The sequence below is a fragment of the Ovis canadensis genome, chromosome 3, assembly GCF_042477335.2.
Source record: "Ovis canadensis isolate MfBH-ARS-UI-01 breed Bighorn chromosome 3, ARS-UI_OviCan_v2, whole genome shotgun sequence".
NCBI classification, from domain to species: domain Eukaryota; kingdom Metazoa; phylum Chordata; class Mammalia; order Artiodactyla; family Bovidae; genus Ovis; species Ovis canadensis.
In genome coordinates, this window is record NC_091247.1 from 213,876,955 (window position 1) to 213,894,819 (window position 17,865).

The 17,865-nt window shown below is 41.0% G+C and overlaps 1 pseudogene; it reads left to right on the top strand.

Annotated features, from left to right (window-relative positions):
• The first annotated feature begins 771 nt into the window (after positions 1-771).
• The window catches only part of LOC138437852 (antigen WC1.1-like), a 68,420-nt pseudogene continuing 51,326 nt past the window's right edge, over positions 772-17,865 (top strand).

Consider the following 17,865-nt stretch of genomic DNA (forward strand, 5'->3'; position numbering starts at 1 on the left):
GGAAAACCCCGCAATCTCATCCTCCCAACTTGATGGGTCTCACTTCATGCCTTCACAGTCACCTGTGAAATCCTGTACTCCTGGTCCTCATTTTCTGCTGACCTGATAAATACATTCGTATTTCAAGGTGTGCTTCTCAAAAAATTATTCATGCATATATACACATACTTATGCACATACTGATTTTCAATTTATAATAATTCACTGAACTGAAAATTTATGCTTTGGGCACTTTTTTGTATGTATGCTATCCATCAAATTAAAAAGCTAAAAAACTAAAAAAAAAAAAAAAAAAGACTTCTTGTAGTTCTCTGCTTCCACCCTGAGCTCAGTGCTAGGGAAGATCAATACTTGATTCTACAAAAGTTATTCTCCATGGGTCAACAGATCCACATTCAGACCCTGTGAGATCTCACAGTCTTCAGATATTGACCAGGGTGATCAGGGGAGAGAAAGGCACTCATGATTTTTGATGAACCGTTTCTACCCCAGTCCCAGTGGTAGGACCCAGCATTTAGGACTACGGAAACAGGAGGTCAAAGGACCGTGTTGCTCATATAAGGAGATGTTGAAGATTCAGAAGCTCATTGGTGTCTGAGCTACAGAAAGTGGCAGATGCAACCTCCAATAGTGCCTGAAATGGTGAAAGGTGTTGCTATTGGCTCTCAGGAGGGAGGGTGTAAGGGGTGGTCTATATAGACCCCGGTCGGCACCCTGACGCCTCCTCACAGGCTGATCCTGCAGCTGGGACTGTGACCTTGAGTACGTGGGGTCAGGATGGCTCTGGGCAGACACCTCTCCCTGCAGGGACGCTGTGTCCTCCTCCTCGGCACCGTAGTGGGTGGTCAAGGTAAGAGCTGCCCCTCTGTCCTGGGTCCACAGCAGGCAGGTGTCTGGAGTTCTGGAGCTGAGCCTCAGTGTTTCTGACCAAAAAAGAACCATGCTGATGTGATGTCCCTCTCCTATGGGGGGTCCATTGGTCATAGCGGCAGATTTTACAGAGCAGTGAGGTTTTGTCTGGACCTAGCTGGGTCAGCCTGAGTCCCTCCACTGTCTCCCTTGTTTTCAGGGAGCTTCTAGGGTCGCAGTGGCTCCCAGTGTGTGGAAGGTCCAGTGACTGAGCTCACTGGGGACTCTGAGCTGTTCCCACACGCTCCACGTGCCTGGTGTGTAAGCACTGCCCCTGGGTCCCCGTGTTTCCTGTGTTTTCACTCCTGTAGGCTCTGTGATTGTGTGTGTGTATGTGTGTGTATGTGCACAGGTGAGGAGTGTGTGAGAGCATGTGTGTGTGTGTGTGAGGGTATGAAGAGTGTGTGTGTGTAAGTGTGTGAGGGTGTGTGTGTGTGAGGATGTATGTGGGTGTGAAGAGTGTATGAGTTTGTGGAGTGTGTGAGGAGTGTGCAAGTGATGTATTAAGGTGTGTGAGGAGTATGTGTGGGTGAGTGTGGGTGAGCGAGGGTGAGTGAGGAGTGTGTGAGGGTGTGTAAGGCTGTGTGTCCATGTGAGGGGAGGTGGAGCCCGTCTGTGTGAGAGGAACAGAGCTGCTGAGCAGGGACTGAGTCCGTTGGTCTGTGAAGCACACAGGGTGTCCACAGGCCTGGGTGTCACGGCCGCTGCATGTAACTGGATCAGAGCTAATCGTGCACCTGCCTGCCTCTCTCTGGCTCCTCTCCCCCATCTCTCGGGCTCCCCTCTGCTTGTTGCCATGTCTGCCTAGCACTGGGCTCTGTGAGAGGCTCTGCCTGCTGGCCTCACCCATTCCCACCAGGTGTCCATTAGGGAGCAGAGAAGCCCGCATCCAGGAGAGGGGACTTCTTGTCTGTTCAGTTCAGTTCAGTTCAGTTCAGTCGCTCACTGGTGTCTGACTCTGTGATCCCATGGACCGCAGCACACCAGGCCTACCCTGTCCATCACCAACTCCCAGAGTCTACCCAAACTCATGTCCATTGAGTCGGTGACGCCATCCAATCATCTCATCCTCTGTCATCCCCTTCTCCTCCCACCTTCTCTCTTTCCCAGCTTCAGGGTCTTTTCAGATGTGTCAACTCTTCACATAAGGTGGCCAAAGTATTGGAGTTTCAGCTTCAACATCCGTCCTTCCAATGAACAATTTGTCCCTCTGTTTGTAAAGATCAGTTGATGTGCAGCCCCATGTGTATAAGTTCCTGAGTCCCTGTCCTGGTCCCCGTGACTCATTTCCTGATGTGCTGGGGGCCTGGGACGGTCCTTTCCCCTCCCAGGATCTGCTGTGACTCTGTAGGGAGCCCTTTCTCTTGTGCCCTCTCCTGTCCCTCCCTGGAGCTGCTTTCCCCTGAGTGAGGGTGGAGTATGTTACTAATCCTTCTTCATGGTCTGCAGGGTTTCTTTGGACAATCCGCTGATCTCCTTATGGGAGTCCTCTTGGGTGACAGAATTTTTTCCTTCTCTTTAGACTTAGAATTCTCTCTTTCTCTTTGCTTTTGGATAGTTTACTCTGTGCATCTTTTGGGGTTACTTTTTAGCTTCTTGAACTTAGATGTCTGGATTTCCCCGCAGGTTTCAGAAATTCTCAGTCTGTCTTTCTTTCTTTGCTAGGTCTCCTTGCTGCCTGCGGGCTTTCTCTAGCTGCGGTGAGCAGTGCTCAGGCTTTTCACTGCAGTGGCTTCCCTTGGTGCAGAGCACAGGCTCTGGACACACAGGGTTCAGCAGCTGTGGCACACAGGCTTAGTTGCTCTGCAGCATGTGACTTCCTGGACCAGGGATTGAACCCATGTCCCCTGCATTGGCAGGCGTATTCTTATCCACTTCACCACCAGAGAAGTCCTCAGCCATTATTTCTTTTCTCCTTCACTTCTTCTGTGGCTCCATTCAATACATATGTTTCTCTTTATGGTGTACATATTTACACTGCTTTCTATATTCCTTTCATTCTCTTTTTGTTTCTCTAATTGGATACGTTCAACTGATCTTTCTTCTAACTTATTGGTTCTTTTTTTTCCTTTTCCTTGGTCAACTTTGGTATTGAATCTTTGTACTGAATTCTTCAGTTTACTCATTGTATTGTGTTAATGCTTAATCGCCTCTGTCATGTGTGACTCTTTGTGACCCCATGGACTGTAGCCCACCAGGGTCCTTTGTCCATGGGATTCACCAGGCAAGAATACTGGAGTGGGTTGCTATGTACTCCTCCAGGGGATCTTCCAGACCCAGGGATCAAACCTGAGTCTCTTACATCTCCTGCACTGGCAGACGGGTTCTTTACCCCTAGCGTCACCTGGAAAGCCCATTCATTTATTATTCAGCTTCAGAATATCTGGTTAGTTCTTTTTTTAAAAACAAATTTATATGTCTTTATTGCTCTTAATGATTCTTCAGGGCTCAGCCTTATTTACTGTCCAACTCTCACATCCATACAGGACTACTGGAAACCATCATCTGTGCTGGTTATTAATTCTTTCAGGGGTAAAATCTGCTGCATTTGTCTGGAGAGCAGGTCACTTTGAACTGTGATTTCTCCTGCCATGTGGTTGCTATTGGTCTTTGCTCTTCTTTCTTACGCCTAGCCAGCTCTATAAGACTGGCTGAGCTTTGCAGGTCTGTGTGAAGAGAACCTGAAGCAGGACTTTCATATGGTGCCCCCAGAGGCTAGGGTTACTCAGCCTGATCTTACCTTCCTGGTGAGAAGAACTCTCCTGGCACCCCTGACACTGAGTGATTCTGGTTTGGAGGATGTAATGATCCCTCCAAAATGATAGTATCTTGGCGTGGTCAAACTTCTTAGGGTACTCCAGATCTTTCTGGAGCTGTTTTTGTTACTGATTGCTGTCTAAGTTTGGTCTTTTTTAAGAGGATGGGGGCTGCTGTCTCCTACAGCAGCATTTTGGTAATGGCACATTTGAGGTCTTTATTCTTTGAGAGAATGGTTTTGAGTGTAGAATTTGAGATTGGCAGCTTTTTTTTTTTTCTTTCAGTAAATCTAAGGCTTCAGTCTACTCTACCCTGACATCTCTTTTTGTTCTTGGGGTTTTAGATGTCAGTATAGATGTTTCTCAATTTTGTATACCTAGTCTTTATCTTAGTATTTTTCTTTCTGTCAATTTTCTGCTGTCATTTTCCATTTTAGTGAAAGTAAGCTAGGTATGGTGTAGTGAAAAAACAAGATGTATCCTTATATAATATGTTCTGTTCACTTTGGCAGGACTTCTGCTATCATAATTATTCAAGCACTCAGGTTGTTGAATTCTCCACCATTGTATTATGCTCCCACTGCAATACAAGGCTGCAGTATTTGCTGTGGTAGAAAAATATAGTGGCTCTTAAATGTTTCTATGTGGAAGTGACATCATTTGTTCTGCCACTTTGTTGAATGAGCCAGATCACATGGTTATGCTTAACTTCAAATAAGTAAGGAAGTATTACTATTTCCACATGCTCACAAAAAGAGAATTTTAAATGTTGCTGAACACTAGTAATGTCTCCATCTATAATGTTCCTACAGATGAACTCCTTTTTAATGCAGAAACCAGAGTCGTCTTAAAACTTAATGGCTAAAGTGCCATCTGATCACTTTTGTCAAATTCCATTTGTTAGATGCATGTTACTAGATACATTCAAGTGTGGGTTACACAAGGACATGAATACCAGGCAGCTGGAATAGCCAGGACCTTTCAGAGCCTGTTCCCCAGCCCTCTGTTGCTGAGCTGGATGAGATGCTCCCTATGGACAAGGAAGGAGAGGGAGGGTTCTTCCCTAGATCCCGGGCCATGAGCTGTAACTGAGATGGGGAAGCTGGGCCCTAGAGGCCTTGGGTACATCTACAGGGAGGGCAGCGTCCAGACTCCCTGAGGGTCTGTCCTTGGTGGTATCCATGGAGCTGGTTCTATAGGATTGTGAGAAATACCTGGTGCCTCTCTTCCTGCTCCAGGTTCAGTGATGGCACATTGGGAGCTTTGAGTTGGCCATTGTGGGAATGTTTATATCACAGAGGTCAAGAAATACTATATCCCATGCACTCTTTCACTCCTCAGATAACTTATATTATATCACTTCAAGCCTCCTAAAATCTCTCCTGTTTCCTGTGTCTGTTCTCTCTTGCAGCTCTGGAGCTGAGGTTGAAGGATGGAGCCCACCACTGTGAGGGGAGAGTGGAAGTGAAGCACCAAGGAGAATGGGGCACGGTGGATGATGACCGCTGGAGATTGGAGGATGCATCTGTAGTGTGCAGACAGCTGGGGTGTGGAGCTGCCATTGGTTTTCCTGGATGGGCTTATTTTGGGCCAGGACTTGGCCCCATTTGGCTTTTGTATACTTCATGTGAAGGGACAGAGTCAACTATCAGTGACTGTACGCATTCCGATATTAAAGACTATCATAATAATAGCTGTTCCCATGACCGGGATGCTGGAGTAGTCTGCTCAGGTAAGTCCTGCCTGATCTGAGAAAGGATCTCTAGCAGGAAAAGCCTCTGTCTTATCACCAGAATGACTCGAGATTATGGATTATAGCCTTTAGAAGATGCTTGGGTGAAGGGTCTGTGTGATGCGTCACAGAAGGTAGAGAAGTCAGGTCAAAAGTTTCATATAGATACAGCTGCTGTGTTTGACCTCCGTGACATAGTCTCATCATGGTAATTGTTCTGTATTCCTTGGCATAATGGTCAGTACGGTGTGGCTACATGGTGGGGTTGGGGGCGGTCACAGGAGAGTTGTAGGCAACAAGGTTTATCATGCTCATAGGTGCTAAAACTCAGAGTCACACACTCCATCAGGTTGGTATGCGGAGGACGTGACAATAGAATAGGCTCAACCAGGCAATGGTGACCCAAAAGGGCATGTGAAGACCCGTGGACAAGTGATCATACTGGGGGTCAGGATGCAGTTACACAAAGAAAAGGTGTGAGGGGATTTCGCTGGTGCATTTAAATGTCTCTAGGTCACAGTCAGAGGAAGCCAGAAGTGGGACTTGTGGCAGAAAACAGTCTCATCATGCTGGTGCACCTGATCAACTGAGTGGGGAGCTCACACCACATTTGCAGGGATGTTGAGGGAGCAGGGAAATGAAGTATTGAAGTTTACAACACAGCAGCTGAAGCGCATCACGTGTAAGAGGCAGTGAAGCTAAGAGGACCTGAAGTGACTCCTATGAAGTGCTCAGTGCTGTCTATGTGTTTGATCTGTGCCAAGGTGATGCAGGAAAGACAGCAGTGAAACTAGGGTGTGAGTGGGTGGTCACAGTATTTGGCAGAGGCTTCTAGGTGTTATCATAATTGTGGATTGGATGTCCAGGATATTAATCCCATCAGAGAAACTGGACTGGAGGAAGATATTGTCAGTTATCACAGTGAGTTCCCTCAAGTAGGGAGTTGGTCTTAGGCAAGAATCACCCCATCTGATGTGACTGTGGGACAAGGGAGCCCTGAGTACATCTCCAGTAGGTCCTTACTAGCCACAGCCAATCAGCTCTTGGGTGTTTATGTTGAAGAAGATCATTAGAAAAGTGATCTTTTCTAATCTCACCTTCAGCAGATCTTTGATGATTCTAGTTGAAGCCCTTAAAAAAACAATTATTTTCCTTTTTAAAAGGGACTTTATTGAGGTATGACTGACATACAAAACTCCTTGATAAGTATGCATTTGTGAAACCATTACAGGACTTATGTCATAAATCTATTCATCTCTTCAAAAACTTTTCTTCCATTCTCTTTATCATTCTTATTAAAAATAATTATTGTCAAGGTGCTGGTAAATTTTAGTTAGAAACTTTTGTTTTAAGCAAACCCATTTTCTGGCATCTCAAGTAACCTTCCTTCTTTATTGTCACAATGTCCTAATCATGGTTCTAACTGTAGATAAATTTGTGGAAGCACTACAGGTGTCTCTACCATATTTTGATAAATCACCATCTGAATGAAAATGGAGTGTGTGATGTTTGAACTTTCTGTGAAATTAGAACTTCCAATGTTATCATCCTAAGAAGATTGATGTCTTGATATTAATTCCAGTTAAGATACGCTTAAAGGTAAAGAAGTGGAGAGTGCTCTGATATTTAAACCCTGATTATGGTTTGTACTCCCTGACTACCATTGCTCTAACTTAGGCTCTCACATTTTTATGAATGGTTTCAGGTTCCTTCTATTTTTTTTTTTTTATTGTTGTTGTCACTAGTTTCCTTACCTTGGTCTGTCTTTTCAGACATATTTTAATGATGCGAAGATAAGTTAAATGGTGGTGATGTGGTAGAGATAAGATTAGAATAGCTTGTCTTTTCATTATCTTAATCAAAATTGAATTCTTGGAGTTTCTTCTGCTTAATCTTAGGAGTCAGGTATGGAAGAGAAATTTCAGCCTCAGTAGTGGATTGTTGGAATTGGAGTGCTGTGTTTAGAAGAAATCTAGAGTAGAAACAATGACCAGAGAAGAATGTATAGAAGCTTGTTTGAAATAAGGAGGAGATTTCAATGAGGGGCTAAACAAATTGAGAAGGACTGTGGTGCAAGTGTTCCAAGTTGCTTCAGTCCTGTTCTACTGTTTGTGACACCGTGGACTGTAGCCCACCAAGCTCCTCTGTCCATGGGATTCTCCAGGCAAGAATACTGGAGTGGGTTGCCATTTCCTTCTCCAGGGGATCGTCCTCACCCAGGGATCAAACCTGGGTCTCCTGCATTGCAGGCAGAGTCTTGATTATCTTCTGAGCCACCGGGGACTACAGTACTGAAGTGCAGAATGGTGAGGGGATGAAGATGCAAGGATTGCAGAAGGGGAGGGTTGGAAAGATGCAGTCAACTCATACATTCACCACAGCCTCTGTGTTACACTTCCTTCCTGCCCCCATTCCTTCCCTCCCTCTCTTCCTTTATCTTGTTGTGGGAGTCATTTCTGAGCTCTGTGGAAGTGCTAGCATTTGGAGGTTGCAGTTTTCTTAGAGGAAAGTTTTAATAATATGGATTCTGTTTATTTAACAAATATAAGTTTTCTCATATTTTTCTCTTTTTTTTGTATCAGATTTTGGTGAGTTGTGTTTCACAAGTAATGTGTTTTCAAAGACTAGGCCCACTTTACAAAAAAATTTCAAATTAGAATAACACTGGTTCATATCTCTTATCTTTAGATGCTGGGAAGATCTATAATAATATTCCTCCTTTTTTTACTGGTGGTGTTAATTTGTGTTCCTTCTTTTTTTCTTAATTGGTTTTGCTAGAAGATTATCCATGTTAATGTTCTTTTTAAGAAAATCACTAATGGACCCTATTGATTTTTTTGATTTGTATTTGCTTTCTACTTAATTGATTTCTGTACTCAGTATTCACTCCTCTTTTTCAGTTATGATTTTCCCTGATAGCTCAGTTGTTGAACAGTCTGCCTGCAATGCAGGAGACCCCTGTTTGATTCCTGGGTCAGGAAGATCTCCTGGAGAAGGGATAGGCTACCCACTCCAGTATTCTTGGGCTTCCCTTGTGGCTCAGCTGGTAAAGAATCTGCCTACAATGCGGGTCACTTGGGTTCAATCCCTGGGTTGGGAAGACCCCCTGGATAAGGGAAAGGTTACCCACTCCAGTATTCTGGCCTGGAGAATTCCATGGATTGTATAGACCATGGGGTCACAAAGAGTCAGACACGACTGAGCAAATTTCACTTTCCAGTTATGATTGTTGTTGCTTTTGTAGATTCTTGAGTCTTGGGTCATTTTCTTCTGTTTCTATTTTTATTCTAATGTAGGCATCAAGGAAGCATCAAGGTTCTAAATTTTCTTCTAAACATCACTTTATTAAGCCACCAGTTTTGCTAGTCTATAATTTCTTTTGTATTTTATTACCATAAAATATTTCTTTTTCTCTGAATGTATTCTTTGTCTTATAGTCTGACTTTGTATGATATTAATATAAATAAACTGTATACAGTCTTCTCTGATTTGTGTTTGCATAGTATGTAATTTTTTACCTTTTTAATATGTTTCTGTGTTTATATTCAAACACATATATATTTATAGACAGTATATTGTTTTGTCTTATTTAATCTGGTCTGATCATCTTGTTTTTTATTTGGAGTATTTAAAATATTTACATTTAATGTAATTATTGATATAATTGGGTTTAAGTGTACTTGCCTGCTATTTGTTATATCTTTGTTCTATTTTAATCTTTGAGTATATTATTTTATCTTAAAATTCTATTGGCTTATTAATCATATCAGATTTTTAAGTGATAATGTTGAATTGTTTTTTTAATTTTAAAATAATTTTTATTTATTCTTGGCTGTGCTGGGTCTTCATTGCTGCATAGATTTTTCTCTAGATGTGGAGATCAGAGGCTACTCTCTAGCTGCAGGCATGAGGTTCTCATTGCGGTGGCCTCTCTTGCTGTGGAGCACAGGCTCTATGGTGCTTAAGCTTCAGTAGTCATGGCCCCCGGGCTCTAGAGCACAGGTTCACTAATTGTGGTGCACGGGCTTAGTTGCTCCGTGGTATGTGGGATTTTCCTAGACCTGGGATTGAAACCGCGTCCTCCGCATTGGCAGATGGATTGTTCACCACTGAACCACTGGGGAAGCCCACGTTGAATCACTAATCTTTAATTACGTTCCACCTTGAAATGACGTAACGTCACAACATGCAAAATGCCAGTCATTAGTTTTCTTCCACTTTGGCCATTGGTGCTATCGCTGCCGCACATTCTACTTATAAATTTATTATGAATCTTATAGTTTGTTGCTAATATTTTTGCCTTAAATCTTCTAACAGAGAATCAACATTTAGCAGAGACTCTATACCTTTGAGTGGATCCCTGTTTTCATCTGCTGTCATCTCCCTTTAGCTTGAAGAACTTTCTAAGGCAGTTTTGTGTAGTTGTGTCTTCTGGCCTCCAGTTCTATTATTTTTTCATTTACCTGAAGTCATTTAATTTTCATTCAGTTTTGAAAAATATTTTTATAGGTGATTCAATTCTAGAGTAACAAGTGCCCAACCCCAATACTTTACATATGTTTTTACATTGTCTTCTGACTTTCACTGCCTCCAACAAGAAGTCAGTAAATAATACTTATCCTTTTGTTTTGCTGTATATAATGTGTCAAATTTCCCCGGCTGCTCTTAAGATATTTTTGTTTGTTTGTTTATTACTGAATTTCAGTATTTACATTGTCATGTTTTCTGAGAATGATTTTATTACCTTGTTCAGTGTTTGTTTAGCTTTTTGAATCAGTGGATTTATAGTTTTCAATAAATTTGCAAAAACTTTCATTTATCTTTTCTTAATATTTTTCTGCACATCCCTTATTTTGAATCTTCAAATACACATATTTTATATATTTTTATATTATCCTACATGCCACTGTGTTTCCGTTCATATTTATCTGCCTTTTTACTCTCTTTGGTTCAGTTTAGTTAGTCTCTACTGCTGTGTTTTACTTCCCAGTTCTTTTATTCTGCAATGTCGAGTCTCTTGTGTAACTAATCCAAATAACTGTTCATTCCAATGCTACGTTTTTTCAGTTTTAGAAGTCTCATGTGTTTATTTTTCCTAGTTTTCTTCCCTGTTTATTTTTTTTCTTCATTAAGCATATTGATATTAGTGGTTTAAAGATCTCTTCAGCCAATTCAGTAATTTCTGTAATTTCTGAAGTTGATTTAAATGATTATTTTTGGAAATTCTAATAATTTTTTGGTTGGATGTTGGGCATCACTAAGCAGTCCTTTACCAGTAAGAACTTTAGAAATAAATAATCAGAACACATCTAAAAATCAGGGAATTGTACTTGATGAATCAAATAAAGTTTTTTCATTGGGTTATTTTCATTCTGTTCAAAATGTGTTCCTCTGATGACAAAATGATGAACTTTGATTTTGGTTTCTCTCCTTTAGTTTTAAAAATTCCTTGATCTCACCTTGCCTGCCATATGCCCCACCTACAGCCTACTTCTACAGCAGTAGCTATCCTTTCTGATTTTCTTTTCCATTCAGCTGTGTCTTTTAAGATTGTGTTTGCTTGTCTGAAGTGGGAGAAATGAAAAAGGATAGCAGCTTAAGTGGTAGATGGGAGGAGCGGAGGGTGATGTAATATGCTAACAACCTATTCAACAAGTGTTTCCCACAAATATTTACATATTTTGTCCATATTGAGGCTTTTTGAACTTGGAACTCTCCAAATTATGGCTTGTTTGCTCACTTCCTCCTCCTTCTCCTTCTTCTTCCTCCTTTTAGAATTGTAAAACATTCAACATGCCATCTTCTTTTAGAATTGTAAAACATCCATGAAAGAAATTAAAGATACCACATTAACAAATTGAAAAATAAAGGCCATATGATTATCTCAATAGATGCAGAGAGAGCCTTTGACAAAATTCAACATCCATTTATGACAAAAAAACTTTTCAGAAAGTGGGACTAGAAGGAACATACCTCAACATAATAAAAGATATATATGACAAACCCACTGCAAACATTATCCTCAATGGTGAAAAATTGAAAGCATTTCCCCTAAAGTCAGGAACAAGACAAGGGTGCCCACTTTCACCACTACTATTCAACATAGTTCTGGAAGTTTTGGCCACAGCAATCAGAGCAGAAAAAGAAAGAAAAGGAATCCAAATTGGAAAAGAAGAAGTAAAACTTTCACTGTTTGCAGATGACATGATCCTCTACATAGAAAACCCTAAAGACTCCACCAGAAAATTACTAGAGCTAATCAATGAATACAAAGTTGCAGGATATAAAATTAATACTCAGAAATCCCTTGCATTCCTATACTGCAATAATGAGAAAATAGAAAGAGAAATTAAGGAAACAATTCTATTCACCATTGCAACGAAAAGAATAAAATATTTAGGAATATATCTACCTAAAGAAACTAAAGACCTATATATATAAAACTATAAAACACTGGTGAAAGAAATCAAAGAGGACACTAATAGCTGGAGAAATATACCATGTTCATGGATCGGAAGAATCAATATAGTGAAAATGAGTATACTACCCAAAGCAATCTATAGATTCAAAGCAATCCCTGTCAAGCTATCAACGGTATTTTACGTAGAGCTGGAACAAATAATTTCACAATTTGTATGGAAAAAAAAAAAAAAACTCGAATAGCCAAAGCAATCTTGAGAAAGAAGATAGAACTGGAGGAATCAACCTGCCTGACATCAGGCTCAACTACAAAGCCACAGTCATCAAGACAGTATGGTACTGGCACAAAGACAGAAATATAGATCAATGGAACAAAATAGAAAGCCCAGAAATAAATCCACACACCTATGGACACCTTATCTTTGACAAAGGAGGAAAGAATATACAATGGATTGGAGGCAAGAATATACAATGGATTAAAGACAATCTCTTTAACAAGTGGAGCTGGGAAAATTGGTCAACCACTTATAAAAGAATGAAACTAGAACACTTTCTAACACCATACACAAAAATAAAAAAGGATTGAAGATCTAAATGTACAATCAGAAACTGTAAAACTCCTAGAGGAGAACATATGCAAAACACTCTCTGACATACATCACAGCAGGATCCTCTATGACCCACCTCCCAGAATACTGGAAATAAAAGCAAAAATAAACAAATGGGGCCTAATTAAACTTAATAGCTTCTGCACAACAAAGGAAACTATAAGCAAGGTGGAAAGACAGCCTTCTGAATGGGAGAAAATAATGGCAAATGAAGCAACTGACAAACAACTAATCTCAAAAATATACAAGCAACTCCTGCAGCTCAATTCCAGAAAAATAAATGACCCAATCAAAAAATGGGCCAAAGAGCTATACAAACATTTCTCCAAAGAAGATATACAGATGGCTAACACATGAAAAGATGCTCAACATCACTCATTATCAGAGAAATGCAAATCAAAACCACAATGAGGTACCATTTCATGCCAGTCAGAATGGCTGCGATCCAAAAGTCTACAAGCCATAAGTGCTGGAGAGGGTGTGGAGAAAAGGGAACCCTCTTACACTGTTGGTGGGAATGCAAACTAGTACAGCCACTATGGAGAACAGTGTGGAGATTTCTTAAAAAACTGGAAATAGAACTGCCTTATGACCCAGCAATCCCACTTCTGGGCATACACACCGAGGAAACCAGAACTGAAAGAGACACATGTACCTCAATGTTCTTCACAGCGCTGTTTATAATAGCCAGGACATGGAAGCAACCTAGATGTCCATCAGCAGATGAATGGATAAGAAAGCTGTGGTACATATACACAATGGAGTATTACTCAGCCATTAAAAAGAATACATTTGAATCAGTTCTAATGAGGTGGATGAAACTAGAGCCTGTTATACAGAGTGAAGTAAGCCAGAAAGAAAACCACCAATACAGTATACTAACGCATATATATGGAATATAGAAAAATGGTAATGATAACCCTGTATGCGAGACAGCAAAAGAGACACAGATATATAGAACAGTCTTTTGGACTCTGTGGGAGAGGGCAACGGTGGGAAGATTTGAAAGAATGGCATTGAAACATGTATAGTATCATATATGGAATGAATTGCCAGTCCAGGTTCGATGCATGATACTGGATGTTTGGGGCTGGTGCACTGAGACGACCCAGAGGGATGGTACTGGGAGGGAGGAGGGAGGGGGGTTCAGGATGGGAAACACGTATATACCTGTGATGGATTCATGTTGATGTATGGCAAAACCAATACAATATTGTAAAGTAATTAGCCTCCAATTAAAATAAATAAATTTACTTTAAAAATATTCTGTGATAACCTATATAGAAAAGAATCTGAAAAAGAATGAATATATGTACATGTATAACTGAATCAATTTGTTGTATGCCTGAAACTAACATAACACTGTAAATCAACTATAATCCAATAAAATTTTAAAGGGGAAAAAAAAGAAATTAAAGACAATATAATCAATGGAAAGTCATTCTGTGCTTCTGGCCTGGAAGAAGTAATATTGTTAAAATGCCTGTACTTGTCAAAGTGATCTACAGATTTAATGCAATTCCTATCTAAATCCCAATGGCATTCTTAATAGAAATAGAGAAAACAGTCTTAAAATAGGAGTGTGTGGTTTAATTTTTATATATTCATGAATTTCCTGTTTCCTTATCACTATTGAGTTTTAGTTCCATTCCATTATGGTCATGAAAGAAACTTCGAATTATTTTAATATTTTTGAATTTGTTAAGACTTATTTGTAACCTAGCCTGGAGAATATTCCATTTGTGCTTGAGAAGAATGCATGTTTTTCTGTGGTTAGAATTAGTACAATGATAGTATTAAAATCAATTAGCATTTTCTATGAGTCTTGTTTCAGAAGAAAACCCTTTAATAGGAGATGATCTGGAAACTCAGCTGTCTGGTAAGCTCCCACTGAGAACACAAACTCTACCAGGTCCTTTGACAAATTCTAGGATTTCAAGAGAGATGGCTGGGCCTCTCTCTCTATGACTCTCTGAGTTTTCTTAACTCATCTTCTTTCCCACTAAGGTCACTGAAGAAATTCATGAAATTTTTGCCATTGAAAAGACAAGATATGATTACATAAACATGAATTAGTGATAGCATCTATATTTCTTCTTTGGAGCTGTCACCGTCTACAGATTGGCATCCCCTCATGGATCCAGCCTCAAGACTTACCCTCACCTAAGCCACTTGAGGACTAGCTCCTGGGAGATAAAACTGATCAGGATATTAGCCCCACAAGTTCCAGGAAAGCTTTCTAAGCTTGTCTGGATGCTAGGTCTCTCATCTCATAGTCCATGTTCCTCTGGGTGGGTTCTGTTCGGCATATCTCTACTTTCAAGTGCCTGCATATTATATATTATCCTTGGATCTGTAGGTCCTAGGGTGCTAAATGAGAAATTCACTTCTTCAACCAATGCTAAATGATGTGTTTCCAGTATTCAGCCATTCCAATGATCTGAATTGCGCTCTGTAGTTTCTAGGCTCCTAGACCAAGGAATTCAGATTTCTAACCAGTCTCAAATTGTATGTTCTTGGGATTCAGCCATTACAAACTGACCTTGTAATCCTCCTGGATTTCTCTTTAGAAACCTGCTCAAGAAAATTCAATTATGACACTAACTGTCAAAGACTCTCTACATGCTCCACTTCTACAAAGAAAAACTTTCACATCATGGCCTGTAATGCGTGGTTTCAAGTCAGCACCATGTAAACTCATTGGTTTTGTTGTTTCCTCTTAGGATTTGTGCGTCTGGCTGGAGGGGATGGACCCTGCTCAGGGCGAGTAGAAGTGTATTCTGAAGAAGACTGGATCCCAGTGTCTGATGGGAACGTCACCCTCCCCACTGCCCAGATCATCTGTGCAGAGCTAGGGTGTGGCAAGGCTGTGTCTGTCCTGGGACATGAGCTTTTCAGAGAGTCCAGTGCCTGGGTCTGGGCTGAAGAGTTCAGGTGTGAGGGGGAGGAGCCTGAGCTCTGGTTCTGCCCCAGAGTGCCCTGTCCAGGGGGCACTTGTCACCACAGTGGAGCTGCTCAAGTTGTCAGTTCAGGTGAGATGCAGGTCAGGCCTTTCACCTCTGTGACCACCCTGTTCAGGTGAGAAAGTCATATGATTTTGCTGAAACTCTGTCTTCTTCTACCAGCATACTCAGAAATCCGGCTCATGACAAACGGCTCCTCTCAGTGTGAGGGGCAGGTGGAGATGAACATTTCTGGACGATGGAGAGTGCTCTGTGCCTCCCACTGGAGTCTGGCCAATGCCAATGTTGTCTGTCGTCAGCTCGGCTGTGGAGTCGCCATCTCCACCCCCAGAGGACCACACTTGGTGGAAGGAGGTGATCAGATCTCAACAGTCTGATTTCACTGCTCCGGGGCAGAGTCCTTCCTGTGGAGTTGTCCTGTGACTGCCCTGGGTGGTCCTGACTGTTCCCATGGCAACACAGCCTCTGTGATCTGCTCAGGTAAGAGCAAGGGACAAGGGCTACTGGTGCTCATGATGCTCCTGGAGTGAAATGTCCTCAAGAACAGAGAGGGAGGGAAAATGGACTTCAAAGTCAGATATTTCAGGTGAAATTTGGATCTTCTCATTGTTCCTTCATTTTTCAGGTCAGGGCAAGAAGTGTGAAGGGGAATAATATATTTTTAAGCTACATTGTTGCTTACATGTAATCATAGAAAACAATGTAGGAGCAGTAAGTATAGACCTCAGTATGAACCCCACCTCAGAGCAACAAAAATAATGTCACTGTCATCCCCTCTCCTCAACAGGGAAAAGCGCTTACTGAACTGCTAATGTAGAGAGTTTTATCAATTTTTGAACTTTATATAAAATGATGCAGTATGTTGCAGCTTTTGTATCTAATTTCTTAGCCTCAAAATTATGTTTGAGATTCACTCATGATGTTGTATACTGTAGCACTTTATATATTTATTTTTCTTACCGTAGAGTGTGCCTTTGAATTTTCTAGGTTAGTCATAACTTTTCTTCCAAGGAGTAAGCGTCTTTTAATTTCATGGCTGCAGTCACCATCTGCAGTGATTCTGGAGCCCCCCAAAATACAGTCTGACACTGTTTCCACTGTTTCCCCATCTATTTCCCATGAAGTGATGGGACTGGATGCCATGATCTTCGTTTTCTGAATGTTGAGCTTTAAGCCAACTTTTTCACTCTCCTCTTTCACTTTCATCAAGAGGCTTTTTAGTTCCTCTTCACTTTCTGCCATAAGGGTGGTGTCATCTGCATATCTGAGGTTATTGATATTTCTCCTGGCAATCTTAATTCCAGCTTGTGTTTCTTCCAGTCCAGCGTTTCTCATGATGTACTCTGCATATAAGTTAAATAAGCAGGGTGACAATATACAGCCTTGATGTACTCCTTTTCCTATTTGGAACCAGTCTGTTGTTCCATGTCCAGTTCTAATTAAAAGACACTTACTCCTTGGAAGAAAAGTTATGACCAACATAGATAGCATATTCAAAAGCAGATACATTACTTTGCCGACTAAGGTCCGTCTAGTCAAGGCTATGGTTTTTCCTGTGGTCATGTATGGATGTGAGAGTTGGACTGTGAAGAAAGCTGAGCACTGAAGAATTGATGCTTTTGAACTGAGGTGTTGGAGAAGACTCTTGAGAGTCCCTTGGACTGCAAGGAGATCTACCAGTCCATTATGAAGAAGATCAACCCTGGGATTTCTTTGGAAGGAATGATGCTAAAGCTGAAACTCCAGTATTTTGGCCACCCCATGTGAAGAGTTGACTCATTGGAAAAGACTCTGATGCTGGGAGTGATTGGGGGCAGGAGGAGAAGGGGACGACAGAGGATGAGATGGTTGGGTGGCATCACGGACTCGATTGACGTGAGTCTGAGTGAACTCCGGGAGATGGTGATGAACAAGGAGGCCTGGTATGCTGTGATTCATGGGGTCGCAAAGAGTCGGACACACCTGAGTGACTGAACCGAACTGAATGCCTTTGAATGATCACATGTCCATGTACTGATCAATTCTACTGACAGTATAAATCTGAGTTGTTTCCAGTTCTTGACTATTACAAACATGATACTACAACTTACCATGACAATGTCTTTGGATGCAAATATGTGTTACTTACTTTCCATGTTTAACCCTTGGTCATTTATTTTCTTTTTCTTAATCAAATGGTGTCCTTTGATGAACTCATTTCTAAATATTATGGAAACATAACTTGCCAACTTTTTCCTGTACATTTAATGCTTCTTATATCCTTTAAAAAAAGAATTTTTGCCTACTCCTAGATCATAAAAATATTCTCCAAGAGTGTCTTATGGAAATTTTAATATTTTTCTCTTGCATATAATTGTGCATTTCTTCTGGGGTTGATATTGGTGTAAGATAAGGGTCAGTGTTCATATGGATATCCAATTGGCTCAATCTTTTTCTGAAAAGATTCTTTTCCCGAAAAGATTTTTTTCCCCACTTCA